Source organism: Rutidosis leptorrhynchoides, chromosome 1 (assembly GCF_046630445.1).
Source record: "Rutidosis leptorrhynchoides isolate AG116_Rl617_1_P2 chromosome 1, CSIRO_AGI_Rlap_v1, whole genome shotgun sequence".
NCBI lineage: Eukaryota > Viridiplantae > Streptophyta > Magnoliopsida > Asterales > Asteraceae > Rutidosis > Rutidosis leptorrhynchoides.
In genome coordinates, this window is record NC_092333.1 from 196,283,211 (window position 1) to 196,293,659 (window position 10,449).

A 10,449-nucleotide genomic window follows, 5' to 3' on the forward strand; every position below is an offset into this window, starting at 1 on the left:
TAATTAATTATATATATTATTATATATTATAATTAAAAGCAGCCCACGTTTAAATCACTATGGTGAGCTGGAATCCATATCTCCACACTCGCGGAGCTGTGAAGCACAAAAAATCCGCACTCGCGGAGCTGCACAGTTCAAAGTGGGCCTATAAAAGGCCGCAAATTCTGATCGATTTCATCATCCCTTTTCCTTCTTTCTATCTACGTAAAATATATATATATATATAATTATAATTATAATTTTAATTTAAAATTTAATAATAATAAGGTTATGTTGGCGAATGTTTTAAGTTTGTAAGTCGAAATTCTGTTCGTGTAACGCTACGCTATTAATAATCATTGTAAGTTATGTTCAACCTTTTTAAATTAATGTCTTGTAGCTAAGTTATTATTATGCTTATTTAAATCGAAGTAATCAGGATGTTTGACTAAATATTAAAGACGGGGTTATTGGGCTTTGTACCATAATTAGGGTTTGGACAAAAGATCGACACTTGTGGAAATTGGACTATGGGCTATTAATGGGCTTTATATTAATTAAATGATATCTCGTTGATTTAATATAGAGATTTATAATTTGACGTATTTATATTTAACCACATACGCTTGACTGGGTACGTTGGCGGGATATCTATAAATACTAATTATTGTTCATTTGACCGGACACGAGGATGGATTAATAGTCACTGGACTCATTAAAACAGGGGTGGATTACATTAAAGGGTAATTGGTGTAATTGTTAACAAAATATTAAAACCTTGGATTACACGCAGTCGATAACCTGGTGTATTCATTAAACAAAGTATTAAGACCTTGTTACTGTTCGAATCCCCAATTAGTTGGAATATTTGACTTCAGGTATAAGGATAATTTGATGAAGACTCTCGCACTTTATAATTATGACCGATGGACTGTTATGGACAAAACCAGATGGACATATCGAATAATCCAGAACAAAAGACAATTATATCTCATGGTAATAAACTAAAATCAACACGTCGAACATCATGATTACTGAAGTTTAAATAAGCATAATTCCTTTATTTTATATCTCATCGTATGTTTAATTATAGCAATTTTATTTATCGTCATTTTATTTATCGCACTTTTAATTATCGCACTTTTAATCATCGCACTTTTATTTATCGTCATTTACTTTACGCTTTAAATTAAGTTGTATTTATATTTAATATTTTACATTAGGTTTTTATTGTGACTTAAGACATAAAATCGACAAACCGGTCAATAAACGGTAAAAATCCCCTTTTATAATAATAATAATATTACTTATATATATATATTGATACAAATATAGTTTAAAATAAATATAGCGTTAAACTAAGCTAGCTCCCTGCGAAACGAACCGGACTTACTAAAAACTACACTACTTTACGATTAGGTACACTGCCTATAGTGTTGTAGCAAGGTTTAGGTATATCCACTCTATAAATAAATAAATAACTTGTGTAAAATTGTATCATATTTAATAGTATTTCGCAATAAAAATATAACTATTTTGTATACACCTCGCATAACATCAAGTATTTTTGGCACCGTTGCCGGGGACACTTAATGCCGAAAGTGAAACGCTATATTTTGAAAAAAAGAGATTTTTATTAAGTTTTAATCTATTTTTGTAAAAATATAAGTCTTAAATATTAAAAACAAAAATATAAAAACATAAAAAAAGAAAATCTATATCTATATTTTTAAGTTTGTTAAAAAGTTTATATTTTTATTTATTATGAAAAATTATAAAAAAATTAATAAGTAATTTTTAATATAAGTTTTAATTAAATTACATTTTCTATAAAATAAAAACAGAAAAAAATCAAAGTAAAAAGAAAAAAAAAATATTACACGCTGAACCTGTCGAATTTGAGCCTGCAATCGTTTGAATCTTCATACTCCGCACTCGCGGAGGTTTTGGGCAGCTAAAATCCGCACCCGCGGAGCTGTCTGACAGCTGCAACCTGGTACATCATTAATTACGGGTTTAGGGTTTAATTAAATTATTATTATTATTATTATTAATTAACCTAATTAGGGTTTATATTTAATATTAATTAGTTATAGTTTATTATTATTATTATTAATTAACCTAATTAGGGTTTATATTTAATATTAATTAGTTATAGTTTAATTAAAGTTTTATTTTAAGTTTTAAGTGTTAATTAGTTTTATAAATTTATAAAATTAATACTTTTATACATTAATAAAAATAATATTTTTATAAAAATTGTATTTTTATAACTTTAAGTTTTATTTTTATATTTTGTATCTTTTTATTTCGTTTAATCGTAATTTGTATATTTATCGTTCGTAATTAGTTTTAAACTTAGTTTTTGCCGTAGTTATTTTATATTTCTAGATTTTTAGGCTTTGCTATAAAATCCCTTAAGTGCTTTTTCTATAGATTAAGACTTAAGCGCTTTAGAATTTTACGACATCACTTATCGCTTTAGTTTTAAATAAATTTTAGTGCCTAATTAAGTTATTGCCGTTATGGATACAGAATTCCTTTTAAGCTTTAATTCCTTTAGACGTAATTTTTAATATTTAGTTTTTAGACTTTTAAGTTTCGACGCTCTACTTTCTTATTATTATTTTTCAACCTTTTTTTTTCGACGTCTTTCGACGCACTCTTTTTCTTTCTTATTTCTCGACGCTCTAGTTTTTAGGACATAGAATTTTCTTTATCTTCCTTAAATTTCGACGAAAAATTATTTTAAGCGGTTAAATTGATAGACATCCAAAATTTTCTGGTTCGTAGTAATAGTTGGATTTGTTAGTGGCGAGTTGTGGGCTTCCGATTTAAAGGGTCCTAGCTACCTGCTGCATCTATTGGCTATTCAAAACGTGGGCAAAATCAGAAAAGTCTATTAATTTGATAGCTTATATAATTTTTATCTTTTATAACTAATAGGATATTCGGTGAATGCACTGAGCAAAACGTTCACCACCTTTCATACGTTCACCACCTGTAACTCGATCAAGATATCTAGCCAACATTGTCGCCGTTGATTTTTATTTAGAATCATCATCTAGTCAACCAAGTACTCCAATTCAAATTTCCGATAATCCATTTTTTGAACCCGACCTCACAATTGAGAACCCGGAGGATATTCAAGGACAATTCAGAGATCCTGAACCACTAATCATTCCTCCTGAACCACAAATTATTCATCCAGAGATTGTCGAGGAAGAAACCATTAAGTCAGAATCCTCTAGTGATTCAGATTCAACAATTTCAATCATGGAAAATCAGGAACCTCTAAGTATGGAAGACCGAATGAGAGCTAAACGCACTAGCCAAGGTCACGCAAATTCTCAACCAGACATTAATGCGCCAGATTATGAAATCAAAGGACAAATCCTACACATGGTAACTAATCAATGCCAATTTAGTGGTACGCCAAAAGAAGATCCAAACGAACATCTTCGAACCTTTAATAGGATTTGTACTCTATTTAAGATCAGAGAAGTTGAGGATGAACATATCTATCTCATGTTATTTCCCTGGACTTTAAAGGGAGAAGTCAAAAATTGGTTAGAATCGTTACCTGAAGGGCGATTAATACATGTGATGTTTTAGTTGAAAATTTTCTTAAACAATTCTTTCTGGCATCTAAAGCCGTGAGACTTCAAGGAGAAATTGTTACGTTCACGCAAAAGCCAAATGAAACTTTATATGAGGCGTGGACAAGATTTGGAAAATTATTGAGAGGATGTCCTCAACATGGTTTAGATACTTATCAAATAGTACAAATATTCTATCAAGGATGCGACATTACTACACGAAAAGACATCGACATAGCAGCTGGTGGTTCCATTATGAAGAAAACCGCAACTAAAGCTTACAAAAGTATTGATAACACAGCCTCCCACTCACATGAGTGGCATCAAGAAAAAGATATCGTTAGATCATCTAAAGCGGCTAGAGCCGATTCTAGCCATGACTTTGATTCCATTTCGGTAAAGTTAGATGCTTTCGAGAGACGAATGGAAAAGATGACGAAAGATATATTCACACAATACGAATTAGTTGTGAGCAGTGTGGAGGACCACATTTGACAAAAGATTGTCTCAGTATTGAACAAACAATGGAACAAAGAGAGAATGTTTCATACATAAACCAAAGGCCTGGAAATAATTATCAGAATAATTATCAACCGCCAAGACCAAACTACAATCAAAATCAGAATTATAACCGAAATGTTCCATGCAACAACCAACAAGGTCCTAGCAATCAACAAGTATCTAACATTATTTACAACCGGCAAAGACCTATTTTTCCAAATAAACCACCACAAACCGATGATAAAAAGCCAAATTTAGAAGACATGATGTCGAAGCTAGTTGAATCTCAAACGCAGTTTTTCACATCTCAGAAACAAACTAATGAATAAAATGCTCAAGCATTTAGAAATCAATAGGCTTCAATCCAAAATCTGAAACAAGAAGTGAGCAACCTAGCAAGGTTAATAGGAGAAAGAAAACCAGGGAGTCTACCTAGCGATACAAATGCTAACCCCCGGAATGAAACAGCTAAAGCCATTACCACAAGAAGTGGTATTATACTTAAACCACCTAAAATACCTGTAATTTCTGATGACTCTATTCCTACTACACAGGCACCACAGCCTGAGAAAGAGAAGGAAACAGAACTGGTAGTTGAAAATGTTAATGAAGAAAACACAGTTAAGGCTAAACCTTATGTTAAGCCATACCAACCACCGCTTCCTTACCCAAGTAAAATGAGAAAAGAAAGACTTGAAGCCGAGCAATCCAAATTCTTGGATATGTTTAAACAAATAAATGTCAATCTTCCTTTCATTGATGTGATTTCAGGAATGCCAAGATATGCTAAATTCTTGAAAGATATAATTACAAATAGAAAGAAAATGGAAGAACTCTCGACTGTTATAATGAATGCTAATTGTTCTGCAGTGCTGTTGAATAAGATACCAGAAAAACTCTCAGATCCAGGAAGTTTCACAATTCCATGTTTTCTGGGAAGTCTTAGTTCAATAGAAGCATTGGCAGACTTAGGTGCTAGTATAAATTTAATGCCATATTCATTATACGCTAAACTAGACCTTGGAGAATTGAAACCAATACGAATAAGCATACAACTAGCCGATCGATCAGTAAAATATCCTAGAGGGATAATGGAGAACATGCTAGTTAAAGTTGGTACTTTAGTATTTCCAGAAGATTTTGTTATTCTCGACATGGAAGAAGATTCTCGAGTTCCTCTCATATTAGGAAGACCATTCTTAAACGAATTAGAAGAATTAAGACATGAAGCATATGAAAATTCGTTAATCTATAAAGAAAGAACGAAGAAATGGCATGATAAAAGAATCAGAAGTTCAAAAGAATTTAAAGAAGGAGACAGAGTTCTTCTTTTCAATTCACGATTCAAGCTATTTCCTAGAAAATTGAAATCAAGATGGTCTGGACCATTCATAGTCAAAAGAGTTTTCCCATATGGAACAATAGAGTTGATAAATTCAAATGGGATTGAATTTAAAGTTAATGGTCACAGAGTTAAACATTACATACATGGTCCAATGGAAGTTGACAATGAAGTCAATCATAATTTCACCACCCAAAAAAACCCTCAGAATGAAAACATAAATATGTTATCAACAACATATGAAAAACCAAAATTGGAAGACGAGGAAGCTTCAAATTGGAGTGATGAAGAAGAATTCCTATACAAACCTCCCATTCCAAGAAACGAAGAAAAATGTGAACAAGAAGTTCAAGTAGAAGTAAAAGAACCAAGAAAAGATCACCCGGAAAAGGTTAACAAACCAACTCTACTTACTAAAGTAGGAGACCCAGGTGAATTTATCATTTCTTGCTTACTTAATGATGGTGCTATGTATAATGGACTCGCAGATTTAGGAGCAAGTTCAAATGTTATGCCACTTTCCTTATACAAAAGATTAGGTGTGGGTAAATTAAGACTAACCAGCATAGGTGTTCAATTATTTGACCAAACCATTAAACACCCGGTTGGAATAGCCAATAATTTACTTGTTAAAGTAGGAAGTTTGACCTTTGTTGCAAACTTCATAGTTATTAATATAGAGGAAGACCTTGATATTCCTCTAATTTTAGGTCTCCCATTTTTAGCAACCATCGAGGCGTTCTTTGATGTAAGAGAAGGTAGAATGACACTTAAGAATGGTGACAAATCGGTTACCTTTATGAACCGAAAGTTTAGATCTCCAACAACCAAAACTATTGAACCCATAAAAACGCCTATGTGTGGGGAAGATGAAGAAACACCTAATGATAACCCGATAACAAAGAACCCCGTTATTGATACGAAATTAGATGAACCCGTTTTCAACAGTTCAATGAAGAAACGTTATAAACGGATTCAAGATGCTAGGATTAAGGGGAACTTTAAGTTATGTAACCGATTAGTATCCAATTTGTCGCCTAAAGAAAAGGCAATGTTAATTGAATTTGTGAATGTTACATAAGAAATCAATCAATGGCTTGAAGCCAAAGTCAGAGATATGCAAGTTGTTGATGATCCAATTGAAGATAACAATGAAGTTAATCATAATTTCAACACCACATCTAACTAAGTTTGGGGAGAATTAAGTCTTTTTAAGGATAATATATATTTCTGTTAGAGTTAGATTTTCTGTTTTCATGTAGTTGTCGAAAATGGAATCCGAATGGTCTTTCCCTAGCAGACCCTAAAGAACTAGTCTTCTCCCCCCATTCTGAATTTTTATTTTTTTTAGGTTTTACGAGATGAAGAATTCCTTTGATCTGAACCATGGTCTACTACTACATGCTTTGATTACTAAACGTAATAATGACACACTCTCGAGTGAAGTGGTATCATTCATAAGAGGCAAAATGGACGAAGTGAGAAAAGAACTCAGGAACAATCATAATAAGATACATTTTGGTAAAGGAAAATCAAAATCCGCAACAAAAAGAAGAGCACGACACCTTGAAAGATGTCATAAATGCGGAAAATGGTCACACGAAGGTAAATGTTCAAACAATCAAACATATTCAAATACCGAATTTGTTACTTTATGCAGAGAAGGACCGTTCATATGTTTAGAAGAAAAGTTATTGAAAAATCGAGGCTACGCCTATGTAGCTATGGAAAACCAAATCACACGACTCTCCTATGAGTCGGCTAAAGCAGGTCTCTGAGAATTCTATCTCACAGGTAAGTATGTACAGTTTTTATTTATTTTTATTTATTGCTTTTAACCTTTTGATTATAAACGCTGAATCGTTCGCTATAAAGTATTAAATTGATATTCAATAAAATTAGGTATGCGAAACCGAAATTATTGATATCATACAAAAATTTATTACATCACTGCGAAATTTACCGTTTATTCATAAGGTATAAATATCTTTAATCAATCAATTCAAAATATTTCAAAAATTCGTCAGGAGTAAAACTAGGTAATATAGCCGAAATTACTTTACCCAAAAGAGGGGCGTATATTTTTGATAATATTTGATTGATTAAAGTGGGATAAAAGATCAAAAAGATTTTTAATTTTATTTTTACCATATTTTTAAAATTAATATTGTAAATTTTTAAAATCAATATATTTAAGTTTGTAAATATTTTAAAAAACTAATATTTTTAATATAAGTTTGTAAAACTAAAATATATAAATATTATTAATATTTATATGAAATTTTAATATGCATTTTAAATTTAAGTTTAGTGTGAATTTAAAAACAAAATTTACTTTATTTTATTAAGTTAAAAATATGATTTCTAAAATTCGTCGTAAGTTGAAGACTAGGTCATGGAACCGAAATTGCTTTACCCTTGGCGGGGCGAGAAATTTTGTTATCATTATTTTTAATCTTATTGATTTAAAGTATGCTAAAAACATTTTAAAAAAACCTAAAAATCTTTTCTTTTAAAACAATCGCTTTAAAATGATAAATTTTAAAATTTTGTCGAGGGACAGACTAGGTAAACGTATCGAAACAACCTCGTCCTAAATAAAAAGGAAAACAAAATTTTAAATTAATTAATTGTTTTATTATTAAAGATTTTATATAAAAAAAACCCGCACTCGCGGAGTTTTGTGTGGTCCCACATCCGCACTCGCGGAGTTCAAAAAACCCAGACCAGATTAAAACTGGTCGACAGACCAGTCCCATTCCCATTCTCATTTTTTTTCTGCGAAAAAACCCACAAAAACACACAAAAACTCGCGATTTTTACCCATTTTTCACAAAATCTTCACTAAAATCACGATGAGGCTATACTTGCCAAGAAGTTTTTCAAGGAAATCGGTAATTTCTACATCCAAACACTCTTTAATTCGGATTTTTAGTGTTCTTGAGCAAAATTATACCTAATTTGATTTTGATAATTTCTAGCTTAATTGTGCTTAAATTGTTTGTATATTATGCTTGTATAACCTAGATTGATGCTATTTAACATGATTAGAAGCCTTAAACTTCAAATTTTGAGTAATCTAGGGTTTGTGTTCTTGAGCAAAATTGGGGCTTTTTGATATAAACGGGTTATGGCGGAATTTTGTTGATGGTTCATGCTTAATTAAGTAGTGTAATATGTTTAGGTTGCTAAGTGATCAAAATTTTGATCCTAAACATGATTTTTGAGTATTAAAGTGGATTTTTTGAGTCAAAAATGCATGAACTCGATTTAATTGATATGAATGCCATTTGGAACTCGTTTAATTGCTATAATGATTATTTTTGACATGATTTAGAAGATGAATGCTAAGGAACATTGTATACATTTTCATATATGTTTATTTGTAAAAGTGTAGAATTGTTAATATTACGAAAATGCGTATAAAGTTTAATATGGATTAAACATGTCATTAAGATTGTTTTGATTTATGATTCTGCTAACACTAATGCATATTTGGATGCACAAAAATTGTGTTTAATGTGTTTTGCAGACTGAAAGGGGTGAATCTTCATCCGCATCTCAGGCTCGCAATGCTCCTCCTGAGAATGCAGACGAACAGGAGATTAACGACCAATACAAACAAAATATACCTCATCAAGTCATTTCATTTTCAAACATCCATGAGGCAGATTTACACCCAAACTTGAGGTTTGACAGATTTTGGATAGAATATCCAAAATATCAAAGGAACTTACACACCCTTCAGTCAAATGATGTTGAAGTACCCAGGGTAATAGATTGGGAACCGTTAGAAACAGTGGGATTGGCCGACCCAATCAGAGAATTACTTACACAAAGGTATGGTAATTCTACTTTTAATGATTGGGAACGTTTGTTCAATATACGTAGGCATGTATATAGAGGATGGTGTGTGGAATTATTATGTAGTGTTGAAATAAATGATCGGGTAGCTACCTTAACCGATCAGAGTTTTATTAGATTTTTATTAGGAGGTGTGATGCATCATATGTCTCTACTAGATATGGCTCAGGCTTTATGTATATATATACGCCTGAGGAACTAGCATCTACTGATTGTCAAAGGTTGATAGTTAATGGTAGGAGGGTTGATGAAAATTTTGATATGAATGGAATATGGAGTAGAATGACTAGCCATAACCGATTTCGTGGGGGGTATTACTCTTATACTGATATTGATAGAACTGAGCTAAGAGTAATCCATAGGTTCTTAGCAAACTCGATTACACATCGAGGTAGGAACAAAGAGAAGGTAAATGAAAATGATTTATTTTATCTCATGTGTATTCGAGACCCACAGAGCGCTGTGAGTATACCTTATTGTGTGGGTTATTATTTATCGACTATGGTTAGGGGTATACGGCCTAATAGTATAATAGGAGGTGGTATCTTTGTTACTTTAATTGCTGAGTATCTCGGTGTCGATAGAAGTCAGGGGGATTAATAATTGCAGTACCAGAACCCCGTGATACAATTGGTTTGAAAGTATATCATGGTGCTAAGGTTTTAAAGAAACGACATAACGTTGCAGCACCATATGATGGCAATCATCCACAGGTCGAAAGAGATCAGCAGCAAGGTAATATGGGAGGGGGGAATCAAATGATAGAAATGCAAATTTTTATGGCTCAACATGAGTATGAAATGGCTAGACAACGAGTATTTCAAGATTGGCAGTATCATCAAAACCAAATCATAAGTCATTGTGCATACATAAATATAAACTACATTCCTACTCAAATGCCCATATTTTCTCCCTGGACTACACAAACCCGACCACCGTACCCTACATATGACCCAGCTCAAGCATTCTACAGCACTTACGGCTATGAATGGAATCCCTACTGGAACCATCCTCATCAACCCTAATTTTCTTTTATGCCTATTTTTATTTATTTTGTAACTTGTAATTTTATACTTTTAATACTTCTTTTGATACTATAATAGTTTTTATAATTTTCTAACTTTTATTATTAGATTTTAATAATTTTTGAATGTGGGGTGA